Raw genomic sequence first — 16,206 nt, 5'->3', positions numbered from 1 at the left:
AATCAAACACTCACACCCAGTCAAAAGATCTGGGTTTAATCCATCACCATTCTTTAGCCCACTCTGCCACCCCAGTTCAGACATGGCTATATGCAAATCAGTCTGACCCTGTGCCTCATGGGAACAGTCCAGCCCGAACTGCCAAGCCATGCCTTCCCTGGACCGGAAACAAGCTTCCGAGGACCGGTTTCTGGCATTCCAGCCGTCTTCAGCCCGGCTTGCTTGAATCCAGTGGCAAAGTGAGCAAGGGACTCACGTCTGAGCATACCCTGCCACACTTATGGCGGCCAAAAGTGGTACAAAAGGGGGTGGTGATAGATGGAGCATCTGAATCAATCAAACACCCATACCCAGTCAAAAGATCTGGGTTTAATCCATCACCGTTCTTTAGCCCACTCTGCCACCCCAGTTCAGACATGGCTATATGCAAATCAGTCTGACCCTGTGCCTCATGGGAACAGTCCAGCCCGAACTGACAAGCCATGCCTTCCCTGGACCGGAAACAAGCTTCCGAGGACCGGTTTCTGGCATTCCAGCCGTCTTCAGCCCGGCTTGCTTGAATCCAGTGGCAAAGTGAGCAAGGGACTCACGTCTGAGCATACCCTGCCACACTTATGGCGGCCAAAAGCGGTACAAAAGGGGGTGGTGATGGATGGAGCATCTGAATCAATCAAACACTCACACCCAGTCAAAAGATCTGGGTTTAATCCATCACCATTCTTTAGCCCACTCTGCCACCCCAGTTCAGACATGGCTATATGCAAATCAGTCTGACCCTGTGCCTCATGGGAACAGTCCAGCCCGAACTGCCAAGCCATGCCTTCCCTGGACCGGAAACAAGCTTCCGAGGACCGGTTTCTGGCATTCCAGCCGTCTTCAGCCCGGCTTGCTTGAATCCAGTGGCAAAGTGAGCAAGGGACTCACGTCTGAGCATACCCTGCCACACTTATGGCGGCCAAAAGCGGTACAAAAGGGGGTGGTGATAGATGGAGCATCTGAATCAATCAAACACCCATACCCAGTCAAAAGATCTGGGTTTAATCCATCACCGTTCTTTAGCCCACTCTGCCACCCCAGTTCAGACATGGCTATATGCAAATCAGTCTGACCCTGTGCCTCATGGGAACAGTCCAGCCCGAACTGACAAGCCATGCCTTCCCTGGACCGGAAACAAGCTTCCGAGGACCGGTTTCTGGCATTCCAGCCGTCTTCAGCCCGGCTTGCTTGAATCCAGTGGCAAAGTGAGCAAGGGACTCACGCCTGAGCATACCCTGCCACACTTATGGCGGCCAAAAGCGGTACAAAAGGGGGTGGTGATGGATGGAGCATCTGAATCAATCAAACACTCACACCCAGTCAAAAGATCTGGGTTTAATCCATCACCGTTCTTTAGCCCACTCTGCCACTCCAGTTCAGACATGGCTATATGCAAATCAGTCTGGCCCTGTGCCTCATGGGAACAGTACAGCCCGAACTGCCAAGCCATGCCTTCTCTGGACCGGAAACAAGCTTCCGAGGACCGGTTTCTGGCATTCCAGCCATCTTCAGCCCGGCTTGCTTGAATCCAGTGGCAAAGTGAGCAAGGGACTCACGTCTGAGCATACCCTGCCACACTTATGGCGGCCAAAAGCGGTACAAAAGGGGGTGGTGATGGATGGAGCATCTGAATCAATCAAATACACACACCCAGTCAAAAGATCTGGGTTTAATCCATCACCATTCTTTAGCCCACTCTGCCACCCCAGTTCAGACATGGCTATATGCAAATCAGTCTGACCCTGTGCCTCATGGGAAACAGTCCAGCCCGAACTGCCAAGCCATGCCTTCCCTGGACCGGAAAAAAGCTTCCGAGGACCGGTTTCTGGTATTCCAGCCGTCTTCAGCCCGGCGTGCTTGAATCCAGTGGCAAAGTGAGCAAGGGACTCACGTCTGAGCATACCCTGCCACACTTATGGCGGCCAAAAGCGGTACAAAAGAGGGTGGTGATGGATGGAGCATCTGAATCAATCAAACACTCACACCCAGTCAAAAGATCTGGGTTTAATCCATCAGCGTTCTTTAGCCAACTCTGCCACCCCAGTTCAGACATGGCTATATGGAAATCAGTCTGACCCTGTGCCTCATGGGAACAGTCCAGCCCGAACTGCCAAGCCATGCCTTCCCTGGACCGGAAACAAGCTTCTTAGGACCGGTTTCTGGCATTCCAGCCGTCTTCAGCCCGGCTTGCTTGAATCCAGTGGCAAAGTGAGCAAGGGACTCACGTCTGAGCATACCCTGCCACACTTATGGCGGCCAAAAGCGGTACAAAAGGGGGTGGTGATAGATGGAGCATCTGAATCAATCAAACACTCACACCCAGTCAAAAGATCTGGGTTTAATCCATCACCGTTCTTTAGCCCACTCTGCCACCCCAGTTCAGACATGGCTATATGCAAATCAGTCAGACCCTGTGCCTCATGGGAACAGTCCAGCCCGAACTGCCAAGCCATGCCTTCCCTGGACCGGAAACAAGCTTCCGAGGACCGGTTTCTGGTATTCCAGCCGTCTTCAGCCCGGCTTGCTTGAATCCAGTGGCAAAGTGAGCAAGGGACTCACGTCTGAGCATACCCTGCCACACTTATGGCGGCAAAAAGCGGTACAAAAGGGGGTGGTGATGGATGGACCATCTGAATCAATCAAACACTCCCACCCAGTCAAAAGATCTGGGTTTAATCCATCAGCGTTCTTTAGCCCACTCTGCCACCCCAGTTCAGTCATGGCTATATGCAAATCAGTCTGACCCTGTGCCTCATGGGAACAGTCCAGCCCGAAATGCAAAGCCATGCCTTCCCTGGACCGGAAACAAGCTTCTGAGGACCGGTTTCTGGCATTCCAGCCGTCTTCAGCCCAGCTTGCTTGAATCCAATGGCAAAGTGAGCAAGGGACTCACGTCTGAGCATACCCTGCCACTCTTATGGCGGCCAAAAGCGGTACAAAAGGGGGTGGTGATGGATGGAGCATCTGAATCAATCAAACACTCACACCCAGTCAAAAGATCTGGGTTTAATCCATCACAGTTCTTTAGCCCACTCTTGATACAATTAGCCATTTGTCTCTGCGCCATTTTTTCAAGTATCTTAGCTGGTGCAGGCAACAGAGAAATTGGTCTGTAGTTATTCAATTCACCTTAATAAACATTGGGTTTACTAGTCACAACTTGTAATGGATAGGCATCAAGAGGTGCATTAGAATTGTGTTTCCACCTCTGCTTGACAAGGACACAATCTCCTTTTCTATAGGTAGTGTCGAGGGCCCATCAGTGTTTGTCTGCATAGGTCTTCATTCTGGACTTGTGAGATGAGTCAGTGACTCAAGTTTTACACGTGTCAATTGTTCTTACAGTGGTCCACTGTGGCAGCTTGGTTCCCTGCCCTCTGGAATATCAAGGTGGCCAAGCTCTCGACGGTTGTAGAATTGGTAGTCGTTCTGTATACAGAAAGAGTAGAATGAAGAATTGTCTTGAGCTCCTAACCTTCTAGCGCAGTGTGCATGTATAGCTTTCTTGAGGGTGCTCATAAAACGTTCAACAGAGCCATTGGCCTGGGGTCAGAGATGTGTGCTTTTCAGAAGCATGATATTTAAATGAGTAAGAAAGTCTCTAAATTCCCCACCTTTGAAAGGTGGGCCATTGTCGGACTTTAGAATTGACAAAAAATACCAAGCTGCAAATAAGCCTTCTAGTCTTTCAATGCCTCGGTCATGACTGATTGAGGAAAGGTCTTCCACCAGAGGAATCCGGGGGTACTCACCTACGAGCACCATGAGATGATGGCCATTGTCAAGGGGTCCAAAAAAATCAACAACAGTTTTCTCCCAGACATGTTTTGGAAGATCCAACATGTTTAGTGGATGCTGTGTGGTTTTAGGAAATAAACGGTTGCACAAACGACAAGCCTAGAGCTCTCTTTCAACTCGCTCATCAAGATGAGGGAACCACATACAGTTGCGGAGAGCTTGCTTGGTGGTGACAATATCACGATGTCCATCTTGCGCCACTTCAATGACTTGCTGTCTTAGAATTTCAGGAATGACAATTCTCAAACCTCATAAAATAGTTCATTCTTGTGTAACGCACAGTTCATCACACACATTCTTGAGCTTCTGATAATCAATGTCGTTATCAAGAGGTTGAGGGTGTGTGCTCTAAGATTGATGCATTTTAATGTCTTTAAGTATGAGCATATTTTTGTCTGCATTAGTATTGGCACTTATTTGCTCTACTGATACAGCTGCAGAGGTATTGTATCTTTTAATGAAGTTAATGTAGACATTGTCTCCTTTGGAAGTGGTACCCTCAAATTGTATAAGCACTTGAGAGAAGTAGTTCACAGAGTTCTGATTGTTTCCTGGCTGATGCACAATAGTGTGTGTATACTCTTACAGATATAGCCCCCACCTCTCAATTTGAGGGGGCATCTTGCCTTTGGATTGCCAAGAATAGTGAGCAGTGCTTGGTGATCAGTAACATAAGTCAATAGAGCACTTACAGTGGCAAAGTCACTGATGTACCTGGAACAGTAGCTGGCCATACCAACAAAAGAACGCAGCATGGTTACAGCTTGTGGGGGAGAAGTGGATGGCCAAGCATGGACTTTGGTTGGAACTGTAGTCATTCCCTAATCAAAAAAAAATATCTCCAAAGAATTTTAATTGTGACCTGTGAAACTTGCATGTTTCACTATCCAAAGTGAGACCTCTATCAGCAAGTAGCCAGCATACTTGTGTAAGGGTTTTATCATGTTCCTTTTGTGTGACCCCAAATACTAGTATATTATCACTGTAATTGAAAACATGTGTGACAGGCTGTATATTGCAACAAAAGATATCTTGGAAAAGTTCTGCAGCAGAAGACACTTCGAAACTCAATCTTTTATATTTGAACAAACCAACAAGAGTTGAAAAGGTAGTAATAATGTACCTGTAACTTTCTTCCAACACACCATTCAACTGAGTATTCATATCAGCAATGTGCGGACCTGGATGTCGTTCTCTTTTAATTTCCTTATTCACTCGGCGCATGTCAACACAAATTCATACAGACCCCCCCCCCACTGTCCTTTTTAGGTACCACCACTATGGGCAACACCCATTGCATTGGACCAGTTGAGCACTAAATGATATCATGTTTCAGCAAAATCTCTATTTCTTTTTAATGGCTTCTTGTAGATGAAATGCAATGTGACGATGTCGTTGAGCAATAGGATGAATGTCATGTAAAATGTGGAGTTGCACTTTCATTGTCTTAAGTTTTCCTAATCCATGAAACAATGACAGAAACTGATTCACTATATCATGACGAGCATTAACATTGTATTTCAGAAAAATGTGTTTCATGTCAGCAGCAGTGCTGAAGCTGATTATTCAAACACTCAACAAAATGCCCTGAATAGATTGGGGTTTGTACCTTCATCTTTTTGTGCTTTATGAGTTTGACTTTGTAATGGCATTGAGGCTGCCCACATGCATATCTTGGTATAGGAAAGTGCCTCTTTTGACATAGTTAGCCCCAACTTTTTGCCTGGTGTATTATGTGATTTTCAATTGAAAATGCTCTGGGTCCCTGCCAACCAGGTTCCCCGAGCCAGATCTCTTTCCTAAAACTTTTCCACAGATGGTACAACTTCAGTAACCTCTGTAAGTCCCTAGTAAGTGGTACCCCGGGTTCCTAGGGCATTGGTACTGAAGAGGGTCCTCTAGGGCTGCAGCACCAATTGTGCCACCCCAGAGACCCCTCACCAACACCATGCAAATGGCCTTTGCAGGCTGCGTGTCTTTGTGCAGGGAAAACCAAAGAGTTGACATGGCACACAGCCCTGTGTGCCATGCCCACATACACTATATGAGGTATAGGTAAGTCACCCCAATTGCAGGCTTTATAGACTTAAGCCAGGGTGCGCTATATCCCATGTGTGGACATATCTGCCTGAGCAGATATGATACCCCAATATCAAGTCCATTCTTGAATATTGTAAGTGCACAGGGAATCCATTGAGAGTGCATGGACTGCATACTTGTCATTACGAGTTTCCTAGCTCCATGGTGGTTTCACTGTGCCACAAGATATTTGGTCCCAAACACCTCATCTTAATAAATGCTCACTGATGCCAGTGTTGAATTATTATTAAATGCACGCAGGAAACCCTTTAGAGGGTCCCTGAAAACCTACCAAGCAGTGGTGTGGTCTCTGACTGGTCTTAGCCAGCCTGCCGCCACAAGACCTGTTTTTTAACTCATGGTGTGAGAGCCTCTGCTCTCAGAGGCCAGGAACAAAGCCAGCTCTGGGTGGTGGTGCTTTACACATACTCCAGGCCAGGATGGCCTTCCACGGCGAGACACTTCCATGGCAATGCCGCCTTTGAACTGTGACCAGGCAGCTCCATATAGTGGAGGATGTCAACCCCCTTTTCCTGTTCCACATTTGTCGGAAGGACAGGTGCAAACATTTGTTAAATTAGGTGGTGGGTCCCCATTCAGCCAGAACCACCCCTAAGGTGGAACAGGTGATGAGGAGCCCACTTTTAATTTCCCTCCATCTTGGTTTTAGAGGAAATTAGCCAATTAGGTTCAGAGTAGTGCCCCTTCTCACATGAAGTGGTCACTTAGCGTGTGTAAGAACCCTCAAAGTAGGTAGCCCATTGGCACTACCTGTCACCCCCTTTAACGCCCCTAGACTTAGTTGTTAGGTGGCATCTCTGGACCCTGAAATTAGATTAGATGGGCACAGAGAATAAAAGGACAAAGAAGAGCTGCTGACACGAGGCGCCAAACCCCGCCTGCTGCCTTAAGGACTCAGCAATCATGATGTGCTGTCTTGTCCTGCAACTATGAGGCCTCCAAGCACCCTAGAGCATCTTCAGCTATAAATCACCAAAGAATTCCCTTGGATTGGAGGTAGCGCACCCCTGCAGGCGCAGGCGTAGGCACTGAACAGTAGAATCCATTTTGCCAACTTGCTGCTCCCTGACTCCTCAGATGCAGCACCAAATCAAAACTGGTACATCAGCTCCAGAGGATCAAATCTGTCTCTCCAACAAGTTTGGAAACACCAGGATTTACTGGAGCTGTGCCACACCAATACCATGGGTACCAGACCCTCTGCAGCATTCACTGAGATGAAGAGTCCAATCCAGACTCCAACTGCCCAGAAAGCAAGCTATCATCAAGGGACATCGAGACCCCTGAGACCCAGTTAGTGAATGTCCCAGCTGTCCCGAAATCGCCTTACCAAACTGCCTGCTCCTGACCACCAGGACATCTTGACACGCACAGCCTGGCTAACCTATTTGCTCTGCACCTGGCCCACCCAGCCTTGGTAATAATGATCCAACTATGATCCTGTAATCCTGAGGCACTTGCAACCTGCTTTCTCAAGTGCGTTCCCTCGGACTTACCTTAAAGTTCCTTTGTGCACTGTGTTTTCAAGTGGCCTCTTTCTTCTAAGTGAAGCAGCTACTAATGACCTCTGCACCCTGCTTCCGGCTTAATTCAGGACTCTCACAAGAATCCTCTGGTAGAACATTAGGTCTGACCTTGCTCCTAACCTAAATCCCGAAGGTGAACCTTGACATCCAACTGTGCGATTTTATATGCATATTTCTATTTTCTCCTATTGACTTCAATTGTGCGTGATTACACACAAACGTAATTAATTTTGACAACTTTGAAAATTGTTATTTTAAAAAGTACTTACTGTAGAATTAAGTTCTTAGTCTGAAAAATTACATAAAAATCAGGGTTATTTTTATAAATTGGTCTCGGATTTATTGATGAGTGTGTGTCTTAATTATTGCCTCTGTGAGTCCAACCAATGCTTAGCACTGCCCTCTTATAAGCCAAACTGCTCGCCCATATTGCCACAAATAGAGCGTTAGTATTATATACTTTTGCCTCTGTATACCAATCTGGGTCTCACTGGACTCTCTACACTGTGTACTTCTTTTCAGTGCACTATATAGAGAGCCAACGTCCTACACTTGGTTTTCAGTGGTGTGAGACGGGGCAATATAGACATTTCATTACATTTGTCAGCTGGCGTAAAATTTATCGACACACTACTGTCTATGATAAACAGTATATAGCTACCATTAACCTTCAATTCGATTTTGGGACAATGTCCAAATTAATTTTGTGATTTCACTTGTCAATCCTTTTTCGACTTGTATTCCTACATTTGCACGTATTTTAATAGTTAGCATTGCCAATGCACACCCATCTTCTTTACTGTTGCTCAAGAGAGACATCAAAGAACCTCTTGATGAAGAATTAGATGTACGGAGCCGGAGTCGGCCACGGGATCCGGGACTCAGGACACAGCGTGACATCAGTCTGCCCGCCCGCAAGGAGCACTGACCCGCCTCACAGAGGACCATCCCGGGCTACCTGGCTGCCCCCTGGCTGCCCGGCAATAACCAGGAGCGGCGAAGGCGTTTTGGAGCCAGGATATATCGGGTAAATGGTAACAAAGACAAGACTGCAAGCAGCAGCTAGGAAAAGGGGAACCCGGCTATTTGGAGCCAAAACGTGCACAGAAGGGGTCAAAACACACAAGGGGCACGAAGTACAAACGCCATAAAAGAAGAGGCGACAGCTTGGCTTACTAGGAAAGTGCTTGCGAATAGTCATAGCCCCAGTCTGAGTAGATAATCTGGGGACATGCGGTCAAGAAAAGTTCGCCAGGCCCCCTTTTATAAAAACAGAAAAAGAGCGGCCACAAAAGATCAAATCAAATCTGCAAACAAATCTGCTAGCAAAAGCAAAATAAAAGAGGACCCCAATTTGCAAAAAAAGAATTTGATTCCACTCACAACACCACAACTATTTAAATTTTGGGGAACCCATACGAAGCGCAAATTTCAATTTTTAAAGGACCCGATGTCGGAAATCTATGCAGCAACAGAAGAGGCACAAAGCCTACAAAGCCCAATAAAACCAACATATGCAACTATATCAAAAAAATTGGAAGAAAATAGCCAGGTACAACGAGAAATAGATTCAAGACATCTACAACAGTTGCCGCAAAAAGGAGGAAATGGAACAGAAGGAAACAAAGGAACACTTGTTCAAGAGAAACTAGCAATAAAAAGATGGCTATTAAAAACACAGCACAGATACATGTACCTATATCCCAACCCACGAACACGCTGGTCAAAAAAAAAGAAAGAAACAACAGGACAAAGTCATATACCAACAAAAGATCAAAGTGAACGTGGAGGACAAGCAAACCCACAAGGAAACATCCAAAAAATAGACTGGTCAAGATCCTTCTCAATTACGGAGGAGGACGATCTCATCAAGGTGCTAGAATTCAACACGCTCAGGGAGGAGGAACCAGGGGCAAACAGACAAGGGAAACATAAAGAAACGGGCGCGCCGGAAAAGAGGGAAAAGGGAGTAGAAAGTGGAGCCGTCTCAACCCTCATCAAGTGCACTCCCAGCCCCAATCACTGGAAAGAAATAAATAACGTGCAAAGGGGTTTATCAGAAGGAAACATAAAAACACAGTCCCCAATCACCATTTCATCAGTAAGCGGACTAGATTCCATATCAGGGATTTTAAGACAACCAAACAACATGGAGTCGGTAACCTGGAGCGAATCGCTTTTAAGAAGCCTACAGCAAGCTATCGCCGTCTTAAATTTCCAATCAGATAAATTAGACGTCCAGGTAGACTTAATGAACCTGATAGCAACACATATAGCAGGAATTAACACCAAGCTGGATATAATCACAGAACAATTAAACAAAGGAATAAATAAAGACAACCAAATTAAAAACAAATCATTAGACCAAAGTAGTGGCTGCGGTAAAATAATAGATAAACTGGCATCCCGACCAGAAATATTGACCGAAATTCTACATGTGGCGCAGATAACAAAATGAACAGAAGAGATATTGGTCCAAGAAAATAAGGGCAAAATCATAGGGTCAGAAAAACTAAGGAATATGAGGCGACGTATTGAATCCGCAGACACTACAAACACAATGGAAATAAACACAACAAATGATAAGGGAAACAGGCCTATCGAAAACAACGACCACGTATCACCAAGCGTATCTGAGAACCAAACCAAAAGACAACGCAAACGAGCAAGGAAGAACGCTATCTTAAAAACCAAGCAGGAAAAAAGACAAAATGATGCCATATTCACACAAAAAGGCAATAAAAGCATATTACAACGGGCAGATGACTTTCCAAATGCAGAAGTGAACACCCAACAAAATAGTATAGCAGACAATCTAGGGCCTTTTGACAACTCCAGGCAAAGCAAACAGTGGTCTCCAGAAAATGCCCAACCTAAAACAAAAGGAGGACAGACGGTAGAAGAAAAGGTAATAAATAATATAATCAACCTAGAGGATGAAATAGAAAATAGGCAAAAAAAGGGGAGAAACAAACCAGCTACGGTAACACAGGAAAGCGAAAAAAGATTGTTGGAATAAATCCCCGAAGAAAAAACTAATGATTGCCCAAAAAAGTGGAACCAGTTAATAACAACCACAAGGAAAATTGACGAAGAGAAACCTAACTGGCCCAAATGGGGAAAGAGTCCTGGACCACAAGGGAAATGTCTCTTGAGTATGGAGACCGAATTACAAATTACCCTGGATAAGAAAGGTAGGACCTGCAATACACAATCAGGGAAGATCCCCGAGGAAAAAGCCAGGACAGCTAGAACAACGGAGGCCAAAATAGATCAAATGGATGCGATGAATTCAATGGCAAATCCAACTTTAGAAGAAAGGCCACTTATAGAGCCCCAGAATAAAACCAAGGCCGGGGACTCGACAAGGGAAAAACACGAACAAAAACAAACCCAGGAACCTCTATTGGACTTGGAAAAGATAGGCTGTAAACTAATCTTCAGGCCTGAATATCAAACAAAAGGAAAAAGGGATACACTAAATAGGGGTAACATAATGCGACTGTTAAGGGAAATTCCCAAATTAAGGGAAATTCCATCATCAGAACTTTTGGCGGTAGAATTTGTTCAAATAAACAAGGCAACAGACTTGGAAGTAAGTAGAACAACATGGGCATCAGAAGAGACAACAAAACAGATCTTCTCTACAAGGGCGGTCTTTGCAGTCTGGGGTATAACACTATCTTACCCACCAGAAATAAAATACCCATACCCGTTACTAAACAACGAGGCGCCCTGGCTGACAAACACAAACGGAAAGACGACCTCCGTACTAAAAGCAGCAAGAAGTAAGTCCATAACCCAACAAACACCCAGGGATACCCGCCCAACAAACATAACTCTTAGACAACTAGCCACCCATTCAGTAGGAAATCAAGATTGGTCCTGGATACCCCACACGCTGAATCTACACCAATCCTGATGAAAACAACATAATTAGTGGGGAACAAAATAAGAAGGTCACTAAACAATTTGACGGGAAAATAACCATCTGTTCCTGGAATGTCCACGGATTTAAAGAAATGGAACAAGACCAAGAGACCATCTCCTTTATACAGAGAAACATGGGCTACCGTAAAGTTAGGAGACGGAAGAAGAGTATCGTCAAAAATAAATATAACAAACGGATTAAAGCAAGGCTGCGTACTCTCACCCTGTTTATTTAACCTATACTTGGCAGATTTAAATAACTATCTGCAAAAAGTAAACGGACACCCACTAATGGAATGAGCCAATCCAATTTCTGCAATATGCAGATGACATCGTGGTTGTGAGCCAAACCGCGATAGGGCTGCAAAGGACCATAAATAAACTAATAGACTACCTGGATGAACAAGGCCTGGAACTAAATAAATCAAAAACCAAGGTGGTAAGACTGGTGGGCCCGAGGCCAAGAAAAAACAAATGGTATGCAAAGACATCACAAATAGAGGAAACAAGAGCTTATAAATACTTGGGCATCAAATTGGCAAAAAATCTGTCCCGGGTAGACCAGAAAAGGGAGATCACAGCGAAAGCCCAATCATTAACCTTTGCCTACAAACAACTGTACAAGAAATTGGAATGCCCTTCTTATGGTCATCTCTTAAAAATAATGGCAGCACAATTGCTCCCGACCTTATCGTACGGACTGGAAACATGGCATGGCCAAGAAATTGAGATTCTAAACAAACTACAAATCAGGGTCTACAAATCAGTATTCAATCTCTTTAAAGGTTCCTCGCCTGCACAGATACGGTTGGAATTTGGGCTCCAGAACCAAGAATTCCAAAGGAAAGCAATCTTGGTAAAACTATGCTGGAAACTCAGAGCAGCAGAAACTGGATCTTTGAATAACCTATGCTGGACCGAAATAAAATTACAATATGAGCAAAGAAACCCAAATACCTGGGCGCTTCATCAAACATTTTAACATGTCGAGGGGTAAAATTCATGACACTAGTAGAAAATTTGCTCATGAAAGCTGGGAAAGACTAAAGGCTTAGGAGAAGAAAATACCCCATTTTTATCGAAAGTGGTAAATATTTTAACGGACTTGAAAAACGCTTCGCTTTTAATTTTAATAATAAATAATTGTGAACTATATGCTTTATGGTTATGATAAACCAAATAACGTTTTTTTTTGACTGACTAGATGACAAACAACCTCTTTCAGTTTCTACTTGCCTCAACAGTTGTTGCAACTTACTTCAATGATGCCGCCACTGGGAGTCGGGGTCCCGCAGGGCTCTATATTGAGCCCGACCCTCTTTAACATCTTTATGACCCCTTTGGCGGCATTGGTGGAGTCTTTTGGGGCCTGGATCGTGTCCTATGCCGACGACACACAGCTCCTCTTCTCTTGTAAGAGTGGAGGAGATTTTAATGTAGAGAGTATCCGGGATTGCCTTGAGGCTGTCTTTAGATGGTTTCATCTGAGCGGCCTCAAGTGCAATTCTGAGAAGTCTGAGGTACTCTTCTTCGGGTGTGCGTCGGATCCTGACTGGCAAACCTGGTGGCCTATCAACATGTTTCCACCATCCTGTCCATCTTTAGTTGCTAAGAACTTGGGGGTCAAGATGTACAAGGGCCTGACGATGAGATCTCAGGTCCTTGGGGTGACGGGCACCTGCTTTGGCCTCCTCAAGGTGCTGAGGAAGTTTTTACCCCTTCTTTCGGAAGAACATCGGAAACTGACCGTGCAGGCTTTAATCGGATCCAGGCTGGATTACGCTAATGTTCTTTACCTGGGCCTGCCAGAGTATCTGCTGCAGCGGCTCCAGGCTGTGCAGAATGCTGCTGCGAGAGCCATTTATGGCTTAAATAGGCGAGCCAGTGCTGCGTGTCTTTTGCAGTCCCTACACTGGCTGCCTATCCGCAAGCGGATCACCTTTAAAGCATTAACCCTGGCCTACAAAGCCCTCCATGCTGGGGGAGCGAAGTATCTCCAAAGGAGACTTGCCTTTTATCATCCGGCCCGCTCTCTCAGATCGGAGTCATTGTTTCTGGCGGCAGTACCACGTGTAAGAAGAGCCCGTATTGGAGGCCGCTCCTTCGGACTGCTGGCACCACAGCTGTGGAATTCTCTGCCGCTGACACTTCGGGGTGCCTCCAGTCTACTTGCTTTCAGGAAAGGTCTAAAGACCTGGTTGTTTACTCTTTAGGTTTTCTTTTTCTCTTCTCTTTATTGGGCTTTCCACTTTGCTTTTATTGCTGTGTTGTGTTATTTCATCGTAGGTCTCATTACTAAAGCGCCGGGACACTCTTTTTGAGTAGCCGTGCGCTATATAAAAATAAATATAACATAACATAACTTCAATGGGCATGGTTAGAACGCTTCTGGAACTTTCTGGTTTCCATTTTGTTTTAACGAGGTGACATACTTAGCTTACCTTTATCTTTGCAAACTGTTACAAAATGGTTCTCTTTTCCAAAGCCTTTGCATATCTGTCCAATGGCAGGACATGTACGTTCATGTGAAAAGGAAAGTCCACTTTAATACACAACTTGTTTTTCTTCGGAGACAATTTGTGGCCTTCAACCTTGTGTCTTTTCTTGCTCTTCACATTTAATGCTGATTCACTCTAGGCTACTTCGGCCTCCATGTCAGCCGATTATAGTCGGCACATTATTCTGCTCTGACCACCATGAGCCCACGTTGCAGACTGAGCGTTTATCTAAAAATTCGGCATCGGGAGGAATTTGAAATGAAATTATCTATTACTCCGAGACAAATGGCTTCTCCATCATTAAATTCACTGAACTTAGAGTGTGTAAGCATGTCCTCAAGTCTATCAAGAAATGCATCTTTCATTTCACCAGCTCTCTGTCTCTCTTGGTTGAAAATTTACATTTTAACGTCATCATTGTGTATCAGATTGAACTTGGTGTTCATCACTTCTTTTATTTGACCATATGAAGTCTCTTCACCTCTTGGTATTTTCTTTATCACTTCCTTCACTCCATCACCTGCTATGTTTTTGAGATATTTGATTATCTTTTTATCATCTGCTTCTTCCAGCGCATCATCGAAAGCTTCAATCCAGGCAGTTCATCTGGCGCCAATATTTTTCTTCCTAGCCACATCGAAAGCAGACAATGATTTCAGAAAGGCGCTGGCTGTATAAGCATTTGTGGAAATTATGGATGTTAAGAGTGCAGTTCTTTCCACAACTGTTTGATGTCTGCTGGGACCTGCTTCATTTATACCATCTCTAAGGCCTTACAATGTGGTGGCCTCTAAATTGTTGTAGCCAAATTTAGCTAATGTGGCCTCTTTCCTCTTGGTCATTGGAGCTTTTCACTCTTTGGTGACCTTTGGATTTGTACTGAGCACGACCCGGCAGCTTCCGTGGGGTGCAGCTTAAGGTACCGACTGCTCCATAAGCACAACCCTGGTCTATTCACTTGGGTCTGTGTGCTCAAACCTGTGGTTATATGGATTTCATTACTCTGGTACTGTTGAGTAGATGATTGTTTCTTGTATCTGAGGTGTGTCGCGTTTGATGCCTCTTTACGTGTTCTTACACCTGGTTGATCTCTGGCTTTTAGCATTTATTTGCCTGTTTCTTATTTTTACCGCAGTGTTTTCTTGCAATTAGCTGTCGCTGCTTGTTGCAGGTGCTACACATGGTTATCACATGGTTACAGCATTATTGCACTGTATGAATGACGGCTCTGTGTTAGGTTGTGGCATCTTATGTTTTATGTCGGTTGTACTAGCAATTTTCTGATCGACGAGAAATGAATCTTTATGTAGGCCTCTCATTTTCTTTGAAGGTCTTACACTGGCTGGAGTTTTGTTTTTACTCCATATACATCAACCATCACATTCTCACTTTGACAGAGACAAACAGTGCACAAGCAGTTTGCTAGACCTTGGCAAACTGTCTGGGAGAGCATACTCAATTCTTCGGATTGTGGGTTTTAAGTATCCCCCATCTCATCATCAGTTGTAGCCTCCTATCCAGCTCACTAGCACATACATGATTACTCCACACATGGAGCTCTGCATTACATAACTTTATTTTCCAGGGTGTAACTGTTAACAGAAATGCACTGCATCATGAATTTTATCAAGCACACCCAAACACTTATGTCACTAGACTACGGAGTCCGTTAGGGGTCAGAAGGGTCCCATTCTCTATAATACAGAAGACACTACAGTTCCTGCTGCCTGTCTGGGATGGGGAACAGATGGACTAGACAGCCACACACAAAGGAAGGACAGGTATGAATGAGTGGCCATCTGCATGATGATGGCTCATCCTGAAGCAGGATGGGAGAAAGTAGCTGACACTATCACCTGAAAGGGTTGGATCCCATCCCCACACACACATTTGATTACCCCTTGTAGTGTGGTTGGAGCCAGGTCAGGAAGGGAGAACCCCTATGCCCTTCAAAACTTTCTTTGAAGTCTCCCCCACTTCAAAGGCACCACTGGCCATAAGTACTGGACCTCTGGCACTAGCAAATCTCTGACTATCCTGACAAAAGGACTGCCACTCTGCTGGACTGCTGTTTTTCTGGACTTTGTCTTGCTGGGCTCTTGCCTTGCTAAGCTGCCCTGCTACTTTCTGCTCTCCTGTCTGGGTGAGAAGGACTTGAACCCAGAGTGACTTCAAGGCTTGCTGGCTTTGCTCATGTTCCCAAGTCTCAGGGATATCAAATACTTGATGCCATCTGCACCTGGACTCTCCATGTTATGAATATACCTTGCCAAGTGGAGCCATCCAAGTCCAGGACCCTTAGAAGTGAGGCTTAAGGA

The 16,206-nt window shown here is 45.1% G+C and overlaps 1 protein-coding gene across 1 annotated transcript in view; it reads right to left on the bottom strand.

Annotated features, from left to right (window-relative positions):
• Positions 1-16,206, bottom strand: part of LOC144773624 (transient receptor potential cation channel subfamily M member 2-like) — a 536,579-nt gene that overhangs the window by 347,015 nt on the left and 173,358 nt on the right. The window lies entirely within an intron of this gene.

Source organism: Lissotriton helveticus, chromosome 8, assembly GCF_964261635.1.
Source record: "Lissotriton helveticus chromosome 8, aLisHel1.1, whole genome shotgun sequence".
Lineage (NCBI taxonomy): Eukaryota > Metazoa > Chordata > Amphibia > Caudata > Salamandridae > Lissotriton > Lissotriton helveticus.
The sequence above is the reverse complement of the archived record's forward strand: the minus strand, read 5'-3'. Positions and strand labels throughout refer to the sequence as shown.